Source organism: Saccopteryx bilineata, chromosome 2 (genome assembly GCF_036850765.1).
Source record: "Saccopteryx bilineata isolate mSacBil1 chromosome 2, mSacBil1_pri_phased_curated, whole genome shotgun sequence".
Classification (NCBI taxonomy): Eukaryota; Metazoa; Chordata; class Mammalia; order Chiroptera; family Emballonuridae; genus Saccopteryx; species Saccopteryx bilineata.
The window spans coordinates 342,044,369-342,060,939 of record NC_089491.1 but is presented as its reverse complement, the minus strand read 5'-3'; the positions used below and the strand labels follow the sequence as shown (position 1 = coordinate 342,060,939).

Below are 16,571 nucleotides of genomic sequence, written 5' to 3'. Positions count from 1 at the left end.
GGCCTCCAAGAAGTCTAGAAAAGGGGGGGGCAACAGAACATGTCTCCCCTACAGTTTCTCCAGGGTCTTTTAGGGATACCCATGGTGGGGCAGGCTGGGGGGACAGACTGTTCTTCAGCCTTCAGAATGCCCCAGCTCAAATATTTCTCTACAATCTCTATATCCCTTTTCTCTGAATTTTATGCTGAGACCTCGTTTGATACATACTAGGTACCATTACATATTTATTGAATGATTTCGCGTGTTGGAGTGTGTTAGTTTCCTAGAGCTCCAATAACAAAATACCACAAGTGGGACATCTTAAAACAATACAAATTTTATAGTTCTAGAGGCTAGAAGTTCTAAATCAAGGTGTCAGAATATAAGATTGAATGTCAACTGTAACTGCAAAAAACATTTTTTTTTAAAAGGTGTCAGAGGGTCACACTCCACCTGAATGCCACAGGAGAGGTCTCTGCAACTTCTGGTGGCCTCGGGCATCCCGTGGTGTTTGGTGGCTTCACCCCGCCTGTCTCTTCACAGGGCTTTCTTCTCTGTGTCTTTATTTGTCTTCTTCCCATCTTTTTATTTTTTTTAATTGAGTTTAGAGAGAGAGGAAGGCAGAGAGAGAGAGAAATATCGATTTGTTGTCCCACTTATTTATGCATTCATTGGTTGATTTTTGTAAGTGTCCTGACGGGGAATTGAACCCGCAACCTTGGCGTATCAGGGACTGAGTTACCCAGCCAGGGCTTGTCTTCACCTCATCATATAAGGACACCAGTCATTAGATTTGGGACACACCCAATATCCAGGATGATATCCTCTCAGCATCCTTAACTAATTACATCTTCAAAGATTCTATTTTCAAATAAGGTCACATTCTGAAGTTCTGGGTGGATGTGAATTTTGGGAGGACACTATTCATCCTACAACAAAGTTTCAAATCACGGAAAATCCCATATAACTCATTGAAACAAATGAAAGTAATTATTGGGACAACTGGCAGAAAAGTCTAGTAATATATGGAACATCAAGAATGGCTTGACCATCTGACCTGTGGTGGCGCAGTAGATAAAGCGTCGACCTGGAATGCTGAGGTCACCAGTTCAAAACCCTGGGCTTGCCTGGTCAAGGCACATATGGGAGTTGATGTTTCCTGCTCCTCCCTCCCCTTCTCACTCTCTCTCTCCTTCCTCTCTAAAAATTAATAAAATTAAAAAAAAAAAAAAAAAAAAAAAAAAAGAATGGCTTGACCAAGGAGCTCAGTTTGTCTCATTCAGACCTGTCTTTTGCTGGGTTGGCTGCAAAAAGTAACTAGTACCTCTCCCTGAACAATGTCAGCAAACTTCTCGTGCATAGCATTGGCTTTAAGTTTCATGCCCATCTGTAAACCAAGCACTGTGGCCAGGCCTGAGTCTATATGTCAGCTCTAGAGCCAGGGGTAGATTCAGCTCCATTGAAAGCAGCCTGAATGGAAGTAGAGGAGGGGTTCCCCCAGAGTGAACTGGGGGTTCTGTTACCAGGAGAACTGTGAATGGGTGCTAGGTAGTAAAAAAATATATATACCTCCATGAGAATGTTAGTCTTTCTCCACAAAGAGCTCCTGGGAGGCAGCAACTCTGGTTTTCCTGTCCGTATTTGGGAGTCCCGGGTAGCAGCAGGCCCTCATGGAAATATTTTCTGAGTTGTTCTGAATTTTTAACCCAAGTGGGTCTCTGAGGGATATGGCTAGTATAAATCGGAGACCTCATTCCTGAACCGGGGTGATGCCACCCCATTGAGACACTGCCCTTTGTAAAGCCCGATGGAGCCTGACCAGGTGGTGGTGCAGTGGATAGAGCGTCAGATTGAGATGAGGAAGGTCCCAGGTTCGAGACCCTGAGGTCACCAGCTTGAGCACAGGCTCATCTGGTTTAAGCAAAAGCTCACCAGCTTGGATCCAAGGTTGCTGGCTGGAGCAAGGGATTACTTGGTCTGCTGAAGGCCTGTGGTCAAGGCACATATGAGAAAGCAATCAATGAAAAACTAAGGTGTCGCAATGCGCAACGAAAAACTAATGATTGATGCTTCTCATCTCTCTTCGTTCCTGTCTGTCTGTCCCTGTCTATTCCTCTCTCTGACTCGCTCTCTGTCTCTGGAAAAAAAATAAAATAAAATAAAGCCCGATGGAGGTAGACCAGGTGGCCATCTGTTGTGAAATTGTTCTTAAAACTTCCCATGAAATGAAACTGAGGCAAAAGCTCATGTTAGGGGCAACATGGCAGGGAAGAAACACAAGTTGGTAAATGAAACTGATAAAGAAATATATCTTCACCTCCCAGCTGTGTCTCAACACACACACCAATCTTGGGGTCTGCAGGGACAGGGCATTGTTACTCTCCCGTACCCTGGAGCTCTGGTGGAGAGAATAAGATCCTGAGTCCAGGCGTGTGTCATCCCAGTGGTTGAGGCCTGAAGTATTGTACCTTCAACACCCGCAGAGGGGCCGTGTATCCCGAACACCAGGAGAGCCAATGCCCAGAGGGTGAAATCAGACAGCCCTTTAGTTGGATGAAGGTAGACTCAGTAACCACGCTGTGGAGTTTAATTTGCTGACCCAGATGTAGTTTGCAGCCCACAAAACCTCGTGCCAGACCAAAGCTTTCCCTGTGCTGAGACAGCTGGCCCAGCGTGATGTTGCAATGACTCAGTTCTTAGTAAGGAGTCTGAAGAAATTAGGGGCAGGGCTGTAGCCCTAAGACCACAGCTCCAAGAAACCTTCCTGTTTATTCCAGGGCCAGAGAAGGGGAACCTTCTGTATGTGGGCACTGGTGTTTCATCAGAAGGAACAAGGCTGGGGCTTTGGGTTTGAGCTGTGTGAACACAGTCCACACATGATGGTCAGACAATTATACTGAGACTGATAATTCAGACAACCATGCTGACCAAAAGCATTTTTGGAAAGTGATCTTCAGACTATGTGAATCAAGACACATTTCTTCTTGACTTCCATTTTGAATTTGGAGCTAAGTTTACCCACGGAAGTCTACTTCAATAGAACTGGGGTTGAACGCTGTTGGTTCTGAGGACTTCCCATTAAACCTAGCAGATTGAACATATGCATAAATCTTGGCCCCTCCCCAAACCCCACTAAAATGTGAGTTAAGACAGTTTTTTTTTTGTTTTGTTTTGTTTTTTTTTGTATTTTTCTGAAGCTGGAAACAGGGAGAGACAGTCAGACAGACTCCCGCATGTGCCCGACCGGGATCCACCCGGCACGCCCACCAGGGGCGACGCTCTGCCCACCAGGGGGCGATGCTCTGCCCATCCTGGGCGTCGCCATGTTGCGACCAGAGCCACTCTAGCGCCTGGGGCAGTGGCCACAGAGCCATCCCCAGCGCCCAGGCCATCTTTGCTCCAATGGAGCCTTGGCTGTGGGAGGGGAAGAGAGAGACAGAGAGGAAGGTGCGGCGGAGGGGTGGAGAAGCAAATGGGCGCTTCTCCTATGTGCCCTGGCCGGGAATCGAACCCGGGTCCTCCGCACACTAGGCCGACGCTCTACCACTGAGCTAACCAGCCAGGGCAAGACAGTTTTTTAAAAAGGCATACATCCATAAGAGAGATAAGAGCGGCCAAGAGAGGGATCAAAAAATCATACTGATGTTCAATAGAAATAAATTTACTTTGGCTATGTTAACCTATTGTGAAATATATATCTAATAATAAATTGTTATCATTAGATCCCACAACATTTTACTATGTTTGTGTTTTCTTTTTCTCTCTCTCTCTACCTATAATTTTTTTTCTTTTTGCTGAGACATCTGAAAGTAAATTTCAGACATCCCAACATGGGTTAAATTATGTCATGGGTTGAATTATGTTTCCCAAAGGATAGGTTGAGGTCTTAACCTCTGGTCCCAGTGAATGTGACCTTATTTATAAATAGAAATTTTGCAGATGTAATCAAGTTAAGATGAGAGCATACTGGATTATGGTGGGCCCTAAATCCAATAACTGGTGTCAGTATAAGGAGAGAGGGATTTGAAGACATGGAGAGAGACAGTGGGAGGGACATGTGACCTTGGAGGCAGCAATTGGAGTTCATGCTGTCATAAGCCAAGAAACAGCAAGGATTGCTGGCCATCACCAGAAGCCAGGAGGAAGTGAGGAAGACTTTCCCCTGGAGCCTCAGACAGCACAGCTCTGCTGAGACATTGTTTTCAGACTTCAAGACTCCAGAATGTGAGAAGATGAATTTGTTGTTGTAAATTACTCAGTTGGTGGCCTGACCAGGCAGTGGTGCAGTGGATAGAGGGTCGGGCTGGGATGTGGAGGACCCAGGTTCGAGACCCCGAGGTTGCCAGTTTGAACGCAGGCTCATCTGGTTTGAGCAAGGCTCACCAGCTTGGACCCAAGGTCACTGGCTTGAGCAAGGGGTTACTTGGTCTGCTGTAGCCCCACGGTCAAGGCACATATGAGAAAGCAATCAATGAACAACTAAGGTGTTGCAACGAAAAACTAATGATTGATCCTTCTCTCTCTGTTCCTGTCTGTCTGTCTCTATCTATCCCTCTCTCTGACTCCCTCTCTGTTAAAAAAAAAATTACTCAGTTTGTGGAAATCTGTTGTGGCAATTCTAGAAAACTAATACAACCTCTAAATCGGGGGTTGGGAAACTTTTTGGCTGAGAGAGCCATGAACATTACATATTTTAAAATGTAATTTGTGAGAGGCCATACAACGACCTGTGTACATTACGCATTATCCAATAAAAATTTGGTGTTGTCCTAGAGGACAGCTGTGATTGGCTCCAGCCACTTGCAACCATTAACATGAGCGGTAGGAAATGAATGGATTGTAATACATGAGAATATTTTTTTTCTTTTCTTTTTTTATTTTTTATTTTTACAGAGACAGAGTGAGAGTCAGAGAGGGATAGATAGGGACAGACAGGAACGGAGAGAGATGAGAAGCATCAATCATCAGTTTTTTGTTTCGACACCTTAGTTGTTCATTGATTGCTTTCTCATATGTGCCTTGACTGTGGGGCTACAGCAGACTGAGTAACCCAGTGTTTCCCAACCTTTTTTGTGCCATACCCCACCTTAACCTTTCTAAAATTTTTATGTCCCCCCCTATGTAACATACATAATTTTTAACATTAAAAAATTGATTTGTTCACTTAATAAACATAAATGAAAGGTTCTAGGAAGAAATCACTATGAAATTGTTAACAAAACACAGTAAGTAAAATTTCAAAACATATAATGAAAAACAGAAATTTAAATTCCAAATAATTTTAATACAGATTTTTCTATATTAATTTATTATTTTAATTTAGTGTGATCCTTGCGCTTGATGCTTGCTGCACAGAGATTTTATATTAGGTTCCAATTTGGTTAGCTTTAGTCTCAAGTCTCCACGTTGTGTTATATCCAGCCGATTTCTTTACTTTACCAGTAAATCATTTATAGCACTAAATCCACATTCAGCTAAAAATGAAGATGGAAACGGTAGCAATAGTTTTCTTGCACATTTGGTTGAATTTGGGTATTTGATTTGTGTTTCCTCACAAAGCCATGCCATCGCTCCTTTGATATTAAATAAAGCTTTAACTGACTCATCCTTTTGCAATTCTGCGAGTTCTTCTTGATACTGCATATTTGATATATCAGACAAATCCACTAACATTGGCTGCATCATCCATGTTGGGAAATCAATTTGTTTTAAATCAGAAAATCATTCTTTTTTTAGCCCTGGCCGGTTGGCTCAACGGTAGAGCATCGGCCTAGCGTGCGGAGGACCCGGGTTCGATTCCCGGCCAGGGCACACAGGAGAAGCGCCCATTTGCTTCTCCACCCCTCCGCCGCGTCTTCCTCTCTGTCTCTCTCTTCCCCTCCTGCAGCCAAGGCTCCATTGGAGCAAAGATGGCCCGGGTGCTGGGGATGGCTCTGTGGCCTCTGCCTCAGGCGCTAGAGTGGCTCTGGTTGCAACATGGCGACGCCCAGGATGGGCAGAGCATCGCCCCCTGGTGGGCAGAGCGTTGCCCCTGGTGGGCGAGTCGGGTGGATCCCGGTCGGGCACATGCGGGAGTCTGTCTGACTGTCTCTCCCTGTTTCCAGCTTCAGAAAAATGCAAAAAAAAAAAAAGAGAAAATCATTCTTTTAAATCAGCCAATAGAATATTTAAATGATTGACAATAACAAGTAAAGCAGTATCAGTTACTTCACATTTTTGGAGCCAATGAAACTGTTTAAAGTTTTTGTTGTTAATATGTTTCTGACATAACTCAATATTGGTAATGAAACCAAATATCTTTGCTTTTGCATCGACAAGAGTTTTATTTGTTCCTTGAAGTTGCTTATTTAATATATTTAGTTTTTCAAAGATATCGGCTAAATAACTCACAAATGCTTTACCATCTATTGTTAACAGATACTTCATTTCAGGTTTGTCGCTTAAAAAATCACTAAGAGTATCAAACAGTTCTATAATAAATCTTTTCAAACAGTTTCCTTTAGATAGCCATCTTACTTCAGCTTGAAGTAAAAGTCTCACATGGTCTTCATTTTGTTCTTCATTGAAAAGACGCTCACATTTGGCACTAGCTTTAATAGAATTAACACACTTTATTACTGTATGTAATACTTCATTCAGAACAGGCGAGATGTTTTTAGCTACCAAGTTTTCCCTATGAATAACACAATGCACAAGAATCATTTCTGGATTCACATCTTTCATCAATTTTAAGCAGCCATTTTTCTTGCCCATCATATTGGGAGCACCATCTGCAGCACAAGATGTTATATTTTTCATTGGTATATCATTGACATCTAAGTAGTTTTTTAGCTTATTATATATATCTTTGGAGGTAGTGGTGCTTTCTAATCTTTTACAGAACAACATTTCTTCAGCAAAATGTCCTTTATCAATATATCTTATGTAAGTTATCAATACTGCCTCACTGTCTCTCAAAGTTGATTCATCCATTTGCAAGAAGAATTTTCTTGTTTTCAGCTTTTCAATAAGTTGTTTTTCAATATCCTCACTCATTTCATCTATTCTTCTGCTAACAGTATTGTCACTGAGTGGCATAGCTTTTACATCTTTGTCATCTTTTTCAAGAACCGTTTTAAGAAATGCTGATTGATATTGACGGTTTTATTAAATTCTCTCCTATAGTGTGATTTTCTCCAGTTTTAGCGATGAATAAAGAAATTTGATAACTAGCCTCAAGAACACGATTATTAGTTGAAGTATGAGCAGTAAATAGAGACTTTAATGTTGTTCTTTTTTCAAAATTTTTCTTTAAAGTTTTAAAGTAACTCAAATATGAATTAATATGAGCACTATGTTTTGTCTTCAAATGCGCCTCAAGACGACCTCGTTTCATTGATTCGTTGGTCAAACATTGCTGGCATAAAAGACAAAAAGGAATCCGCTCATCGTGAACAGCAGGTATGAACCCAAATTTTAAATATTCCTCCGAATATTGACAAGTTTTTTTCTTGCTTGCACCACTCATTTTACTATGGGCTATAAGAAATAAAAATAAGATCAATTAAAAGCTAATATTAAAATATGTGTTAAAATATATTCAATGTGACATAGAGTAAACGTATACTAAAAATTCATATTTATTTAAATGTATATAACACATTTACTACATTACCACCGCAAATCAAAAGGTATCTATATTTTTTCCACTTGACAAAATTTTCTGGAAAGTTATGCTTCTAAAATTAAAATTGTCGTGCATGCACTATTATAGCCCCAATAATATTTATAAAATATTAGTGCTTTCTAGCCCCGATGCAAGAAGTACTTAATAAAGAGTTTAATATTGATAAAAATAAAATCAAATACTTACCAATTATATCTATACAATATATATATATATATTTATTAAATCAACGAGCTTTTACAACAGTTTTGACTGACACTTATTTCAAATTAACACCAACTGAATGATGTGAAACACTACAGAAGTTCCGATGGGCCAATTAGGTGAGAATAACTGCGTTGTTTAGCGAGTTTTTAAAACGTCCGGGGTTCCCCGCGGCAGACGGTATGCTCCACGGTGAACCCAGGACGAAGTTTACTTGACGACACCAATCACCCAGTTGATATTTTGGTCTCGTCAAATGAAATTATACTTAATAATTATTTACCACAATTATTTAAGAATTGCATTTTTTGTTAAATTTGGCACCGATATCTAGCATTGCATTTAAATGGCCCAGGGCGAAAGAGTTAAAGTCCTGTTGAGTCCATTTTCAAATTGCCCCCCTTAACTATTGAATTGCCCCCCTGTGGGCCCCACGTTGGGAAACACCGGAGTAACCCCTTGCTCAAACCAGAGACCTTGGGTCCAAGCTGGTGAACTTTGCTCAAACCAGATGAGCCCACGCTCAAGCCAGCGACCTCGGGGTCTTGAACCTTGGTCCTCCACATTCCAGTCAAACGCTCTATCCACTGTGCCACCATCTGGTCAGGCGATATTTTATATTTTTAACGTTATTTTTTTTTATTAAAGATTTGTCTGCGAGCCAGATGCAGCCATCAAAAGAACCACATCTGGCTCGCGAGCCATAGGTTCCCAACCCCTGCTCTAAGTGTAGGTGTTAGCAAAATGCAGGTATTTCATAGTAGTAAGGACATTTTTGTCATCACCAACACCATTATCACTCCTAAGAAAATTAACAATTCTATACTAGCCAATCCGTAATTAAAGGGATCCAATTTTCTCAAAATGCCTTTTGTAGATTTTATTTTCCTGTTTTGATTAGAATTCAATTAAGGTAATTTTATATTCATTTGATTTTTCTGTCTCTCTAATTTCTTTCTTTTTTTTTTCTTTTCTTTTTTTTGTATTTTTCCGAAGCTGGAAACGGGGAGAGACAGTCAGACAGACTCCCGCATGCGCCCCACCGGGATCCACCCGGCACGCCCACCAGGGGGTGATGCTCTGCCCCTCCGGGGCGTCGCTCTGTTGCGACCAGAGCCACTCTAACGCCTGAGGCAGAGGCCAAGGAGCCATCCCCAGCGCCGGGGCCATCCTTGCTCCAATGGAGCCTCGGCTGCGGGAGGGGAAGAGAGAGACAGAGAGGAAGGAGAGAGGGAGGGGTGGAGAAGCAGATGGGCGCTTCTCCTGTGTGCCCTGGCCGGAATCAAACCCGGGACCCCTTGCACGCCAGGCTGACGCTCTACCGCTGAGCCAACCGGCCAGGGCCTCTCTAATTTCTTTTATTCTAATCTACCTTTTTATAACATTAACTTAAAATTTAAAAAAATTTATTGATTTAAGAGAGAGAGAGAGGGAGAAACATCAATTTGTTGTTCCATTTACTTATGCCATCATTGGTTGATTCTTGTATGTGCCCTGACTGGGGATTGAACCCATAACCTTTGCATGTTGGGATGATGTTCTAGCCAACTGAACCACCCAGCCAGAGCATAACATTAACTTTTTTGAAGTGTCTAGGTATTAAAGAAAAAATATTCTTTTTTTTTTTTTTTTTGTATTTTTCTGAAGCTGGAAACGGGGAGAGACAGTAAGACAGACTCCCACGTGCGCCCGACCGGGATCCACCCGGCATGCCCACCAGGGGGCGACGCTCTGCCCACCAGGAGGCGATGCTCTGCCCCTCCGGGGCGTAGCTCTGTTGCGACCAGAGCCACTCTAGTGCCTGGGGCAGTGGCCTAGGAGCCATCCCCAGCGCCCAGGCCATCTTTGCTCCAATGGAGCCTCGGCTGCGGGAGGGGAAGAGAGAGACAGAGAGAAAGGAGAGGGGGAGGGGTGGAGAAGCAGATGGGTGCTTCTCCTGTGTGCCCTGGCCGGGAATTGAACCTGGGACCTCTGCACACCAGGCCGACGCTCTACCACTGAGCCAACTGGCCAGGGCAAGAAAAATTATTCTTAAATAATAAGAAAGACTTTAATCAAGATTATTGTAGCCTGACCTGTGGTGGTGCAGTGGATAAAGCGTCGACCTGGAAATGCTGAGGTTGCCGGTTTGATACCCTGGGCTTGCCTGGTCAAGGCACATATGGAGTTGATGCTTCCTGCTCCTCCCCCTTCTCTCTCTCTCTCTCCTTTCTAAAATTAATAAATAAAATAAAAACAAAAAAATTTGAAAAAAAAAGATTATTGTAATTGGGGAGGAAAATTGGACTCAACTCCAAATACAACAAAGAGAAGTGGGGATTTATAGCCAAAGAGGAGGATGAGGGGGTCACCGAATGGAAAGGTGCTACAAGGAGACATCAAGAGTAGGGAGATACTTGCTAAAAACAGGTCAAGGGTGTAGACATCAAGGGTAGGAGATGAGTAACTTGATTAAATAACAAGAGGAAGGATTTGGCAGGATTCCTTGCTAGGACTGGGCTGGGCAAGCCCAAGACAGTGTAGGGACCATGATCAAGGTCAAGTTGAAAGAAGTTTCAAAGGAGCCTGATGAAAGTCTGGTAGAAGAGAGAGTCTTTGTCACAGGTCAGTTGTCTTATAGTATGTTATACACTGTGAGTTTGTCTTTTCAACTCTTCTTGGTGTGATTTAACTTGTCCCTCCATCCCCATACTTCCTGTAAACTAGAATATAGGTCATGAAGCTTGATTAGATTCATGTTAATCGTTTTTGGCAGGAATAATTTTTTTTAAATTTTTTATTTATTCATTTTAGAGAGGAGAGGGAGAGACAGAGAGAGAGAAGAGGGGAGGAGCTGGAAGCATCAACTCCCATATGTGCCTTGACCAGGCAAGCCCAGGATTTCGAACTAGCAACCTCAGCATTTCCAGGTTGATGCTTTATCCACTGCACCACCACAGGTCAGGCTGGCAGGAATAATTTATAGGTGATGTATGGCCAGTAGCCACAGCCACCATCACAGCCGCCTGGCCCATGCAGGTTCACATTAGATTCGGACAGATGGTAATGAAACAACGGAGCCAGGAACTGGTGGGCCATTAGCTCTAATCCTAGCTTGCACCCGGCGGTCAAGTAAAAACACACACTGGGCTCCAAAACCCACTCGTTTAGTGTTCACAAAGCTATTGACTTATCTGAGTTTCCTAGAATCAAAGGTTTCTAGCTCACTAGCCTTATTCACCTCTGTTCCCCATCTCCTCCTCTCTGCACAAACTGGCTTCTCCTTCAGCACTCTGCCATCTTGGCTGCTTCTGCTCGCCTCCACATGGCCTTACTCTGCTCTCCTTTCTCTGTTCTCTCCTCTAATGCTAATAATCTCAGGAACTGAGAGAGGGCAAGCTCCTAGTCTGCCCATTTTATAGTGTAGAAATCCAAACCTTTCATCTAATATACAAACAAGGAACTCTCTGATACAAAGCCACTTATCTGAGGCATAATGGGATTCCTCATGAGAGTGCACCACCGGCTATCATGCAATAGTCAAGGGTGTGGGGAAAAGCTTAGTCTTAAAACTAAGCCTTAGGGCCCTGGCCGGTTGGCTCAACGGTAGAGTGTCGGCCTGGCGTGCAGGGGACCCGGGTTCGATTCCCGGCCAGGGCACATAGGAGAAGCGCCCATTTGCTTCTCCACCCCCCCCCCTTCCTCTCTGTCTCTCTCTTCCCCTCCCTCAGCCAAGGCTCCATTGGAGCAAAGATGGCCCGGGCGCTGGGGATGGCTCCTTGGCCTCTGCCCCAGGCGCTAGAGTGGCTCTGGTCTCAGCAGAGAGACCCCCCGGAGGGGCAGAGCATCACCCCCTGGTGGGCAGAGCATCGCCCCTGGTGGGCGTGCCGGGTGGATCCCGGTCAGGCGCATGCGGGAGTCTGTCTGACTGTCTCTCCCTGTTTCCAGCTTCAGAAAAATACAAAAAACAACAACAACAAAAAAAACTAAGCCTTAGGGTATAACTACCCTGCCTGCTTACAGCCTGTCCCCCACACCCAGTGCAAACTATAAGCGAGCAAACCTATATATCGTATTTACAAACTTATTTGACCAACAGTTACCCATTATAGCCATTACTCATTTTGATGCTCGAATTGTCTAGAATTTGGCCTGTGAGGATCCCTTCCAGATAGCTCCTATGTCTTTGACTACTTCCTTGTCTTCTGGGACAATCTGATGCTCTAGGCTCACTTTCTCTGCCCCAGAGGTGAGGCTTCCCATTTCTCCAAGTGACAGAAAACATAGTCATCCTTATGAATCACCCATAAGTAAGGTGTCACTTTCCTCACCCACTGAAAATAAGCTTAAAAGTAGCTAATGTTTATTAGGTACACTGTGCAAGGGTTTTCCATGCATTCACCTCATTAATTCACATAGTAATTCTTTGTGGTAACCACTCTTTCTTATCCCCATTTTACAGATGAGGAAAGTCTGGGTATGGAGAAGTGAAGTCGATTGGGCAGGGCCGCTCAGCTAGTGGAGCAGTTCAAATCGGAACTCAGAGTTTCTGATTCCAAAGTCAAGCTGGGAACTGCCATGCTAGATTTCCAACTTTGCCACAAAAATAAACAAGAAACAACTTAAAAAGAACTGAATGGCATAATATCTACAGTTTAGAAAAAAACAAGCAAGCAAAAGGAACAATCATGCTTTAAGATGACAGGCAGTAAGCAAAATTTAAAGAAAAAAAAATCCTGGGGAAATCTGGTTGCTTTTTCATTAATTTTATTATTTTTATTTTATTTTTTCCTTTCTCATTAATTTTAAATCGCCATTTAGAAGCTGGGTCAGGCCTGATCAGAAAGCCTTGTTACAACTCCAGCAGAAGACTCACCACAGAATCAACTGGAACAGGGACTTGGGACCGAGTTAGTGTTAAAGCCTTTCAAGCCTGACCAGGTGGTGGTGCAGTGGATAGAGCATCGGGCTGGATGTGGAGGACCCAGGTCCGAGACCCCTAGGTTGCCAGCTTGAGCGCAGGCTCATCTGGTTTGAGCAAAAGCCCACCAGCTTGAACCTAAGGTCGCTGGCTCGAGCAAGGGGTTACTCAGTCTGCTGAAGGCCCGCGGTCAAGGCACATATGAGAAAGCAATCAATGAACAACTAAGGTGTTACAACGTGCAATGAAAAACTAATGATTGATGCTTCTCATCTCTCTTCGTTCTTGTCTGTCTGTCCCTGTCTATCCCTCTCTCTGACTCACTCTCTGTCTCTGTAAAAAGTAAATTAAAAAAAAAAAAGCCTTTCAAGCTTCTCAGAGGTATAAGAGTGTTGGGCAGATAAAATACATTGTGCTCACTTTGTTAAAGATGGCGCTGCCCACGTGGAAGCCTGTTGTTCAGGTGATGGTATTGGTTGCCCTTTTTGCTTGGGATGGGTGTGATTATATTAATGTGTGTTGGGGGCAGGCTGTGGGCAGGCAGGATCCTTGTAGCCTGGGGCTTGGTTTTGGGACTAAGCCTTTCCCACCCTTTTTGATGTGGGATGGTGCACTCTCATGAGGAATCTCATTATGCCTCAGATAAGTGACTTTGTATCAGAGACTTCCTTGTTTGTATATTGGATTAAAGGTTTGGATTTCTACACTATAAAGTGGGGCAGACCTGGAGCTTTTGCTCTTGCTTCCTGAGATTAGCATGAGAGGAGAGAGCAGAGAGGGGAGCAGAGAGAGGCCACGTGGAGGAAGCCAGGAGAAGCAGCCAAGATGGCAGAGTGTTGAAGGAGAAGCCAGTTTGTGCAGAGAGGAAGAGATGGGGAACAGAGGTGAATAGGCTGGTGAGGTAGAAACCTTTGATTTTAGGAAACTCGAATAAGTCAGTAGCTTTGTGAGCACTGAATGAGTGGATTTTGGAACCTATTGTGTGTTTTTATTTTATTATTATTTGTTTGTATTTTTCTGAAGTTGGAAATGGGGAGGCAGTCAGACAGACTCCTGCATGCGCCTGACTGGGATCCACCTGGCATGCCCACTAGGGGGCGATGCTCTGCCCATCTGGAGCGTTGCTCTGTTACAACCAGAGCCATTCTAGCGCCTGAGGCAGAGGCCACAGAGCCATCCTCAGTGCCTGGGCCAACTTTGCTCCAATGGAGCCTTGGCTGCGGGAGGGGAAGAGAGAGACAGAGAGGAAGGAAAGGGGGAGGGGTGGAGAAGCAGATGGGCGCTTCTCCTGTGTGCCCTGGCCGGGAATTGAATTCGGGACTCCTGCATGCCAGGCCGACGCTCTACCACTGAGCCAACTGTCCAGGGCCCCAGTGTGTGTTTTTACTTGCTCGCTGGGTGGAAGCTAGGATTAAAGCTAATGGCTCACCAGTTCTTGGTTCCGTTGTTTCATTACTGACTGTCTGAATCCAAAGTGAACCTGCACGGACCAGGCTGCTGTGATGGTGGCCGTGGCTACTGGCTTTACAAAGAGGTTTTGTCTGCTTCTGGGATGGTCCATTCAGAGCTTATGCTTCCTGGTTAATGAAAGGGAGAGGGGAGGAGGGAGAGAGAAAGAGGAGAGAGAGTGTGCGAGCTGCCATGGTTATGTAACTGCCCTGGCTGTCCGGGTCCCAGGGTGCTGGGGAAGTGAAGGAGGGAGTGCTTGTCAAGTCAGGGGTGATGACAGCCTGGAGGAAGAGGCCCCCTTTTCTAATCTGCACAGAGACACCCTACTGACTAACAGAACCCCCATTCGAGTCAAGTTCTTCTTGTACAAAACTGGTTGTTCTGGGTTCAAGGGCAAGTGACTTTCTACTCTCTCTTAAATGAGAGACAACTTCCTCCTCCCATCAGGAATTTCCAGTTGTAGTTATTAGCCTAGGTGTAACCTGAAATTTAAATGTAATTACATTTCTCTTAGAGCTAAGGTCGCCCCTAGCAGCCTGCCAGTTTCCTGCTTTCTGTCTCAGAAGGAGAGCCGCTGGCCTTTTCCTTTTTTTCACTTTGATTTTAGTGTCCAGTCCACCTGGGGCAGCATTTAGTGAGGAGCCTTGACCTGGGACACTAGGTCTCCAGCCTGTCCTCTCCTGTTGTCCTCCTCCCTCCTCCCTCCTCCCTCCTCCCTCGGGCTCTGCAGGGGCCAGGAGAGGCACCTGAAGACCTGGGAGGTAGTGAGAGGTACTCTAGGGATCAGTAGGGAGGGTCCATTAAGATAAGGAGGAAGAATAAACAGAAGCAGATGTGCCTTGGGGCCAGGTTCCTGGCCCACTGCAAAACAGGAAGCTGGAATGGCAGCTGATAAGAGCCTTCTCAGGCCATTGGCCTCCCAGAGCCAGAGCCCGCTGGGCTCCTTGGGCCAAATCTCTCCCTGATCCTGTCTCCTTTCCCTGGGGACGGCTGGGGGGAGCTTTCTCTGCACATGAATGCAAGCCAAACATACTTACGTTCTATCGATTATCAAGGCCAATGACTCCTCCTCATTTTATTTTATTTTATTTTTTTATTTTTTTTCATTTTTCTGAAGCTGGAAACAGGGAGAGACAGTCAGACAGACTCCCGCATGCGCCCGACCGGGATCCACCCGGCACGCCCACCAGGGGCGAAGCTCTGCCCACCAGGGGGCGATGCTCTGCCCATCCTGGGTGTCGCCATGTTGCGACCAGAGCTACTCTAGCGCCTGAGGCAGAGGCCACAGAGCCATCCCCAGCGCCCGGGCCATCTTTGCTCCAATGGAGCCTTGGCTGCGGGAGGGGAAGAGAGAGACAGAGAGGAAGGCGCGGCGGAGGGGTGGAGAAGCAAATGGGCGCTTCTCCTGTGTGCCCTGGCCGGGAATCGAACCCGGGTCCTCCGCACGCTAGGCCGACGCTCTACCGCTGAGCCAACCGGCCAGGGCTCCTCCTCATTTTAAAAGATGTGCACGGACACCCATCGTCATGTGAACAACGAGAGTGGAGACTATACACACATGTACACACACCTCATATACACATGCACATGTGCACGCACATGTATACACATGCATGCACACCTCATACACATGCACACCTTATACACATATACATTTGCATGCACACATGTATGCACACACACACACCTCATACTCATACACACTTGCATGCACATGCATAAGCAGCCCTCATAGGCTGCGATTACAAAGCCCTGAGGTGACTAATCCCCTAAAACCCCACCGTTGTAAGGTCCCTCCAAAGGGTGGGGTGTCCAAGCTTCACTGACTGGCTCTCAGGGCTTGTTTTTGGCTACCCAGCCCCAATCCAGATGGAAGGGACCCCAGAGGAAACTTGGACCTTACGGGTGTGGAGGGCTGGGCTGAGCCATAGTGCCCTGGGCACCCCCGGCATATCATTCTACAGCAGTGTTTCCCTTTCAAAGGAATAAATTTTTATAGATCTCCAAACTGACTTAAAATTTAAAAATTTTTGATATCACCTTAAATAGATAGAAATTTAAAACTGTGTGTACTTCTAAGGAGTCTGATAATCATAGGAAATCGCAGGAGGGAGGAAGGAAGAAGCCAGGGTGTATGGCCAGTAGCCGCGGCCACCATCACAGCCACCTGGTCCGTGCAGGTTTACATTTGATTCAGACAGACAGTAATGAAACAACAGAGCCAAGAACTGGTGGACCATTACCTTTAATCCTAGCTCGCACCCAGTGGGCGAGAAATACACACAGCAGGAAAACACTTCCCTTTCCATTCAGGGCTCCCAAAACCACTGATTCATCTGAGTTTTCCTAGAATCAAAAGTTTCTACCTCACCT

At 45.0% G+C, this 16,571-nt stretch overlaps 1 non-coding gene across 1 annotated transcript; it reads right to left on the bottom strand.

The window, feature by feature from the left end:
• Positions 1–3,469: 3,469 nt before the first annotated feature.
• TRNAT-AGU (transfer RNA threonine (anticodon AGU)) lies at positions 3,470–3,545 on the bottom strand. The gene has a single exon. It is a non-coding gene; the product is annotated as a tRNA-Thr (tRNA).
• Between the last annotated feature and the right edge of the window lie 13,026 nt (positions 3,546–16,571).